This window comes from Cupressus sempervirens, chromosome 7 (genome assembly GCF_028749045.1).
Source record: "Cupressus sempervirens isolate cs-2001-9-10 chromosome 7, ASM2874904v1, whole genome shotgun sequence".
In the NCBI taxonomy this organism is placed as follows: Eukaryota; Viridiplantae; Streptophyta; class Pinopsida; order Cupressales; family Cupressaceae; genus Cupressus; species Cupressus sempervirens.
The window spans coordinates 690,303,798-690,312,772 of NC_143124.1; positions in this window are offsets into that span (position 1 = coordinate 690,303,798).

The following is an 8,975-nucleotide window of genomic DNA, read 5'->3' on the forward strand; positions in this document are numbered from 1 at the left end:
ATCATGATCTCTTTTTATAAAGAAAATTCTCAAATCGGATCGTTTCGGCTACCCTACCTCGAATCCGGCTAGCTAGGCGTAACGCCTCGAGTCGGCTCGGCAATACGTGAACTGAAACTTGTGCGTGATCCAAAAGCGGGTAACTTGTTTTTTTTTTTTGTAATGCCCAAAATTTAGCGCTTTTCGCTGTACAGGGCCTCTCATGACTTTTTTTGTTTTTTTTTTTTTTTTTTCCCCTCGTCGACCCAGTCGGGTGACCCAAGTTGGGTCGACCCAGGCGTGCGATCCTGGCTGGGGACAGCAAGTCGATTCTATAAGTTTGCTTGCCAATTTTTCTGGCCAGGTCGGCTCACCAAGTCATCTAACCATGTGGTCTTTGCCAAATCAAGAATTGACTCTTTAAGTCCACTCACAGCTCGTCAAGACGGCTCACCAAGATGACTTACCATCTCGCCTCACCAGGTTGCCCCACCAGGTCGCCTCTTCTTTAAGACCGCTCACCATGTCGGCTCCCCAAGCCACCTCACCGAGTCGACTATTCAGGTTGCCTCACCAAGTCGACCCCTTAAGTTCGCTCACCAAGTCAGCTCCCTAAGTCAGCTCACCATGTCGAATCACCTAGTCGTTTTACCACCTTGCCCCAGCAGGTGTGCTCGCCAAGTCGCCCCGCCGAGTTGCTTCTCTAAGCCCACTGACCATGTCAGCTCACCAAGTCAACTCTTTAAGTTCGCTCACCAGGTCAGCCCGCCCAAGTCGCCTCTTTAAGTTCGTTCGCCAGGTCGGCCCACCCAAGTCGCATCAGCGGAGCCCACTCACCATGTCAGCTCACCAAGTCGGTTGTTCAAGTACGTTGCCAAGTCAACTCTTTAAGTTCGCTCGCCAGGTCAGCCCGCCCAAGTCGCCTCTTTAAGTTCGTTCGCCAGGTCGGCCCGCCCAAGTCGCATCAACGGGCTAACTCGCCGAGTCACCTCACGAAGTTGACTCTTTAAGTGCGCTCACCAAGTCAGCTCACCAAGTCGACTCACCATCTCGCCTCGATAAGTTGGCTTGCCGAGTTACCCCACCAAGTCGTCGCCTCTTTAAGCCCGCTCACCGTGTCAGCTCGTCAGGTCGGCTCACCAAGTCGACTAATCAAGTAGGCCCACCAAGTCGCCTCAAGGATAGCTCCTCACCATGTTGACTCAATGAGTCGCCTCACCATGTTGACTCTTTGAGCCCGCTCGCCGGGTCGCCTCACCAAGTCGACTCGAGTACGTTGCCAAGTCGACTCTTTAAGTTCGCTCGCCAGGTCGACTCGCCAAGTCAGCTCACCATGTCATCTCAACGAACCAACTCGCCGAGCCGCCTCACCACGTCGGCTCTCTAATACCACTCGCCAAGTCGCCCCACCAACTCGCCCCGTTAGGCCCACTCACCACATCGCCCCGTTAGGCCCACTCTCACCAAGTGGACTCTTTAAGTCTGCTCATAAAGTCGAGCCACCAAGTACTCTCACCAAGTCGACTCTTTAAGTCGTTTCATCGAGTCACCCAACCAAGTACTCTCACCAAGTCAACTCTTTAGGTCCGTTCATCAAGTCACCCCGCAAAGTCGACCCTCTAAGTTCGTTCATCGAATCACCCGACCAAGTCGACTGTTTAAGTCCTTTCATCAAGTCACCCCGCCAAGCCGACTCTTTAATTTCGTTCATCAAGTCACCAGAACAACTACTCTCACCAAGTCGACTCTATAAGTCCGTTCATCAAGTCGGCCCACCAAGTACTCCCACCAAGTCGACTCTTTAAGTCCGTTCATCAGTTCACCCCGCCAAGTACTCTCACCAAGTCAACTCTTTAGGTCCGTTCATCAAGTCACCCCGCCAAGTCGACCCTTTAAGTCCGTTCATCAAGTCGCCCCGCCGAGTTGCTTCTCTAAGCCCACTCACCGTGTCAGCTCGCCAAGTCGGTTGTTCAAGTACGTTGCCAAGTCAACTCTTTAAGTTCGCTCGCCAGGTCAGCCCGCCCAAGTCGCCTCTTTAAGTTCGTTCGCCAGGTCGGCCCGCCCAAGTCGCATCAGCGGGCTAACTCGCCGAGTCACCTCACGAAGTTGACTCTTTAAGTGCGCTCACCAAGTCAGCTCACCAAGTCGACTCACCATCTCGCCTCGATAATTTGGCTTGCCGAGTTACCCCACCAAGTCGTCGCCTCTTCAAGCCCGCTCACCGTGTCAGCTCGTCAGGTCGGCTCACCAAGTCGACTAATCAAGTAGGCCCACCAAGTCGCCTCAAGGATAGCTCCTCACCATGTTGACTCAATGAGTCGCCTCACCATGTTGACTCTTTGAGCCCGCTCGCCGGGTCGCCTCACCAAGTCGACTCGAGTACGTTGCCAAGTCCACTCTTTAAGTTCGCTCGCCGGGTCGACTCGCCAAGTCAGCTCACCATGTCATCTCAACGAACCAACTCGCCGAGTCGCCTCACCACGTCGGCTCTCTAATACCACTCGCCAAGTCGCCCCACCAACTCGCCCCGTTAGGCCCACTCACCACATCGCCCCGTTAGGCCCACTCTCACCAAGTGGGCTCTTTAAGTCTGCTCATAAAGTCGAGCCACCAAGTACTCTCACCAAGTCGACTCTTTAAGTCCTTTCATCGAGTCACCCCACCAAGTACTCTCACCAAGTCAACTCTTTAGGTCCGTTCATAGAGTCACCCCACCAAGTCGACCCTTCAAGTGCGTTCATCAAGTCACCCCACCAAGTCGACTCTTTAAGTTCATTCATCAAGTCACCCCGCCAGGTCAGCCCACAAATTACTCTCACCAAGTCGACTCTTTAAGTTCGTTCATCAAGTCACCCCGCCAGGTCGGCCCACCAAGTGGACTCTTTAAGTTCGTTCATGAAGTCACTCTGCCAAGTCGGCCCACCAGGTCGACTCTTTAAGTTCGTTCATCAAGTCACCCCGCCAGGTCAGCCCACCAACTACTCTCACCAAGTCGACTCTTTAAGTTTGCTCACCAAGTCACCCCGCCAGGTCGGCCCACCAAGTACTCTCACCAGGTCGACTCTTTAGGTTTGTTCATCAGGGCACCCCACCGAGTACTCTCACCAAGTCGACTCTTTAAGTTCGTTCATCAAGTCGCCCCGCCAGGTCGGCCCACCAAGTACTCTCACCGAGTCGACCCTTTAAGTTCGGTCATCAACTCACCCCGCCAGGTCGGCCCACCAAGTACTCTCACAAAGTCGACTCTTTAGGTTCGTTCATCAATTCACCCCGCCAGCTCGGCCCACCAAGTTCTCTCACCGGGTCGACTCTTTAAGTTCGTTCATCAAGTCACCCCGCCAGTTCGACCCACCAAGTACTCTAACAAAGTCGACTCTCTAAGTTCGTTCATCAAGTCACCCTGCCAGGTCAGCCCAGCAAGTACTCTCACCAAGTCACCCCGCTACTTCGACCCACCAAGCCGACTCTTTAAGTTCGTTCATCAAGTCACCCGGCCAAGTCGGCCCACCAAGTCGACTCTTTAAGTCCGTTCATCAAGTCACCCGGCCAAGTCGGCCCACCAAGTCGACTCTTTAAGTCCGTTCATCAAGTCACGTGACCAGGTCAGCCCACCGAGTACTCTCACCAAGTCGACTCTTTAAGTTTGTTCATCAAGTCACCCGGCCAGGTCGGCCCACCAAGTACTCTCACCAAGTCGACTCTCTAAGTCCGTTCATCAAGTCACCCCGCCAGGTCGGCCCACCAAGTCGAATCTTTAAGTCTGTTCATCAAGTCACCCCACCAAGTACTCTAACCAAGTCGATTCTTCAAGTGCGTTCATCAAGTCACCCGACCAACTACTCTCACCAAGTCGACTCTTTTACTATGTTCATCAAGTCACCCCACCAAGCACTCTCACCAGGTCAACTCTTTAGGTCCGTTCATAAAGTCACCCCACCAAGTCGACCCTTCAAGTGCGTTCATCAAGTCACCCCACCAAGTACTCTCACCAATTCGACTCTTTAAGTCTTTTCATCAAGTCACCACACCAAGTACTCTCACCAAGTCAACTCTTTAGGACCGTTCATCAAGTCACCTCGCCAAGTCGACCCTTGAAGTCCGTTCATCAAGTCACCCCACCAAGTCGACTCTTTAAGTCAGTTCACGAAGTCACCCAACCAGGTCGGCCCACCAAGGACTCTCACCAAGTCGACTCTCTAAGTCTGTTCATCAGGTCACCCCACCGAGTACTCTCACCAAGTCAACTCTTTAGGTCCGTTCATCAAGTCACCCCGCAAAGTCGACCCTCTAAGTTCGTTCATCGAGTCACCCGACCAAGTCGACTGTTTAAGTCCTTTCATCAAGTCACCCCGCCAAGCCGACTCTTTAAGTCCGTTCATCAAGTCACCAGAACAACTACTCTCACCAAGTCGACTCTATAAGTCCGTTCATCAAGTCGGCCCACCAAGTACTCCCACCAAGTCGACTCTTTAAGTCCGTTCATCAGTTCACCCCGCCAAGTACTCTCACCAAGTCAACTCTTTAGGTCCGTTCATCAAGTCACCCCGCCGAGTCGACCCTTTAAGTCCGTTCATCAAGTCGCCCCGCCGAGTTGCTTCTCTAATCCCACTCACCATGTCCGCTCACCAAGTCGGTTGTTCAAGTACGTTGCCAAGTCAACTCTTTAAGTTCGCTCGCCAGGTCAGCCCGCCCAAGTCGCCTCTTTAAGTTCGTTCGCCAGGTCGGCCCGCCCAAGTCGCATCAGCGGGCTAACTCGCCGAGTCACCTCACGAAGTTGACTCTTTAAGTGCGCTCACCAAGTCAGCTCACCAAGTCGACTCACCATCTCGCCTCGATAAGTTGGCTTGCCGAGTTACCCCACCAAGTCGTCGCCTCTTTAAGCCCGCTTACCGTGTCAGCTCGTCAGGTCGGCTCACCAAGTCGACTAATCAAGTAGGCCCACCAAGTCGCCTCAAGGATAGCTCCTCACCATGTTGACTCAATGAGTCGCCTCACCATGTTGACTCTTTGAGCCCGCTCGCCGGGTCGCCTCACCAAGTCGACTCGAGTACGTTGCCAAGTCGACTCTTTAAGTTCGCTCGCCAGGTCGACTCGCCAAGTCAGCTCACCATGTCATCTCAACGAACCAACTCGCCGAGCCGCCTCACCACGTCGGCTCTCTAATACCACTCGCCAAGTCGCCCCACCAACTCGCCCCGTTAGGCCCACTCACCACATCGCCCCGTTAGGCCCACTCTCACCAAGTGGACTCTTTCAGTCTGCTCATAAAGTCGAGCCACCAAGTACTCTCACCAAGTCGACTCTTTAAGTCGTTTCATCGAGTCACCCAACCAAGTACTCTCACCAAGTCAACTCTTTAGGTCCGTTCATCAAGTCACCCCGCAAAGTCGACCCTCTAAGTTCGTTCATCGAATCACCCGACCAAGTCGACTGTTTAAGTCCTTTCATCAAGTCACCCCGCCAAGCCGACTCTTTAAGTCCGTTCATCAAGTCACCAGAACAACTACTCTCACCAAGTCGACTCTATAAGTCCGTTCATCAAGTCGGCCCACCAAGTACTCCCACCAAGTCGACTCTTTAAGTCCGTTCATCAGTTCACCCCGCCAAGTACTCTCACCAAGTCAACTCTTTAGGTCCGTTCATCAAGTCACCCCGCCAAGTCGACCCTTTAAGTCCGTTCATCAAGTCGCCCCGCCGAGTTGCTTCTCTAAGCCCACTCACCGTGTCAGCTCACCAAGTCGGTTGTTCAAGTACGTTGCCAAGTCAACTCTTTAAGTTCGCTCGCCAGGTCAGCCCGCCCAAGTCGCCTCTTTAAGTTCGTTCGCCAGGTCGGCCCGCCCAAGTCGCATCAGCGGGCTAACTTGCCGAGTCACCTCACGAAGTTGACTCTTTAAGTGCGCTCACCAAGTCAGCTCACCAAGTCGACTCACCATCTCGCCTCGATAATTTGGCTTGCCGAGTTACCCCACCAAGTCGTCGCCTCTTCAAGCCCGCTCACCGTGTCAGCTCGTCAGGTCGGCTCACCAAGTCGACTAATCAAGTAGGCCCACCAAGTCGCCTCAAGGATAGCTCCTCACCATGAGTCGCCTCACCATGTTGACTCTTTGAGCCCGCTCGCCGGGTCGCCTCACCAAGTCGACTCGAGTACGTTGCCAAGTCCACTCTTTAAGTTCGCTCGCCGGGTCGACTCGCCAAGTCAGCTCACCATGTCATCTCAACGAACCAACTCGCCGAGTCGCCTCACCACGTCGGCTCTCTAATACCACTCGCCAAGTCGCCCCACCAACTCGCCCCGTTAGGCCCACTCACCACATCGCCCCGTTAGGCCCACTCTCACCAAGTGGGCTCTTTAAGTCTGCTCATAAAGTCGAGCCACCAAGTACTCTCACCAAGTCGACTCTTTAAGTCCTTTCATCGAGTCACCCCACCAAGTACTCTCACCAAGTCAACTCTTTAGGTCCGTTCATAGAGTCACCCCACCAAGTCGACCCTTCAAGTGCGTTCATCAAGTCACCCCACCAAGTCGACTCTTTAAGTTCATTCATCAAGTCACCCAGCCAGGTCAGCCCACAAATTACTCTCACCAAGTCGACTCTTTAAGTTCGTTCATCAAGTCACCCCGCCAGGTCGGCCCACCAAGTGGACTCTTTAAGTTCGTTCATGAAGTCACTCTGCCAAGTCGGCCCACCAGGTCGACTCTTTAAGTTCGTTCATCAAGTCACCCCGCCAGGTCAGCCCACCAACTACTCTCACCAAGTCGACTCTTTAAGTTTGCTCACCAAGTCACCCCGCCAGGTCGGCCCACCAAGTACTCTCACCAGGTCGACTCTTTAGGTTTGTTCATCAGGGCACCCCACCGAGTACTCTCACCAAGTCGACTCTTTAAGTTCGTTCATCAAGTCGCCCCGCCAGGTCGGCCCACCAAGTACTCTCACCGAGTCGACCCTTTAAGTTCGGTCATCAACTCACCCCGCCAGGTCGGCCCACCAAGTACTCTCACAAAGTCGACTCTTTAGGTTCGTTCATCAATTCACCCCGCCAGCTCGGCCCACCAAGTTCTCTCACCGGGTCGACTCTTTAAGTTCGTTCATCAAGTCACCCCGCCAGTTCGACCCACCAAGTACTCTAACAAAGTCGACTCTCTAAGTTCGTTCATCAAGTCACCCTGCCAGGTCAGCCCAGCAAGTACTCTCACCAAGTCACCCCGCTACTTCGACCCACCAAGCCGACTCTTTAAGTTCGTTCATCAAGTCACCCGGCCAAGTCGGCCCACCAAGTCGACTCTTTAAGTCCGTTCATCAAGTCACCCGGCCAAGTCGGCCCACCAAGTCGACTCTTTAAGTCCGTTCATCAAGTCACGTGACCAGGTCAGCCCACCGAGTACTCTCACCAAGTCGACTCTTTAAGTTTGTTCATCAAGTCACCCGGCCAGGTCGGCCCACCAAGTACTCTCACCAAGTCGACTCTCTAAGTCCGTTCATCAAGTCACCCCGCCAGGTCGGCCCACCAAGTCGAATCTTTAAGTCTGTTCATCAAGTCACCCCACCAAGTACTCTAACCAAGTCGATTCTTCAAGTGCGTTCATCAAGTCACCCGACCAACTACTCTCACCAAGTCGACTCTTTTACTATGTTCATCAAGTCACCCCACCAAGCACTCTCGCCACGTCAACTCTTTAGGTCCGTTCATAAAGTCACCCCACCAAGTCGACCCTTCAAGTGCGTTCATCAAGTCACCCCACCAAGTACTCTCACCAATTCGACTCTTTAAGTCTTTTCATCAAGTCACCACACCAAGTACTCTCACCAAGTCAACTCTTTAGGACCGTTCATCAAGTCACCTCGCCAAGTCGACCCTTGAAGTCCGTTCATCAAGTCACCCCACCACGTCGACTCTTTTAGTCAGTTCACGAAGTCACCCAACCAGGTCGGCCCACCAAGGACTCTCACCAAGTCGACTCTCTAAGTCTGTTCATCAGGTCACCCCACCGAGTACTCTCACCAAGTCAACTCTTTAGGTCCGTTCATCAAGTCACCCCGCAAAGTCGACCCTCTAAGTTCGTTCATCGAGTCACCCGACCAAGTCGACTGTTTAAGTCCTTTCATCAAGTCACCTCGCCAAGCCGACTCTTTAAGTCCGTTCATCAAGTCACCAGAACAACTACTCTCACCAAGTCGACTCTATAAGTCCGTTCATCAAGTCGGCCCACCAAGTACTCCCACCAAGTCGACTCTTTAAGTCCGTTCATCAGTTCACCCCGCCAAGTACTCTCACCAAGTCAACTCTTTAGGTCCGTTCATCAAGTCACCCCGCCGAGTCGACCCTTTAAGTCCGTTCATCAAGTCGCCCCGCCGAGTTGCTTCTCTAATCCCACTCACCATGTCCGCTCACCAAGTCGGTTGTTCAAGTACGTTGCCAAGTCAACTCTTTAAGTTCGCTCGCCAGGTCAGCCCGCCCAACTCGCCTCTTTAAGTTCGTTCGCCAGGTCGGCCCGCCCAAGTCGCATCAGCGGGCTAACTCGCCGAGTCACCTCACGAAGTTGACTCTTTAAGTGCGCTCACCAAGTCAGCTCACCAAGTCGACTCACCATCTCGCCTCGATAAGTTGGCTTGCCGAGTTACCCCACCAAGTCGTCGCCTCTTTAAGCCCGCTCACCGTGTCAGCTCGTCAGGTCGGCTCACCAAGTCGACTAATCAAGTAGGCCCACCAAGTCGCCTCAAGGATAGCTCCTCACCATGAGTCGCCTCACCATGTTGACTCAATGAGTCGCCTCACCATGGTGACTCTTTGAGCCCGCTCGCCGGGTCGCCTCACCAAGTCGACTCGAGTACGTTGCCAAGTCGACTCTTTAAGTTCGCCCGCCGGGTCGACTCGCCAAGTCAGCTCACCATGTCATCTCAACGAACCAACTCGCCGAGTCGCCTCACCACGTCGGCTCTCTAATACCACTCGCCAAGTCGCCCCACCAACTCGCCCCGTTACGCCCACTCACCACA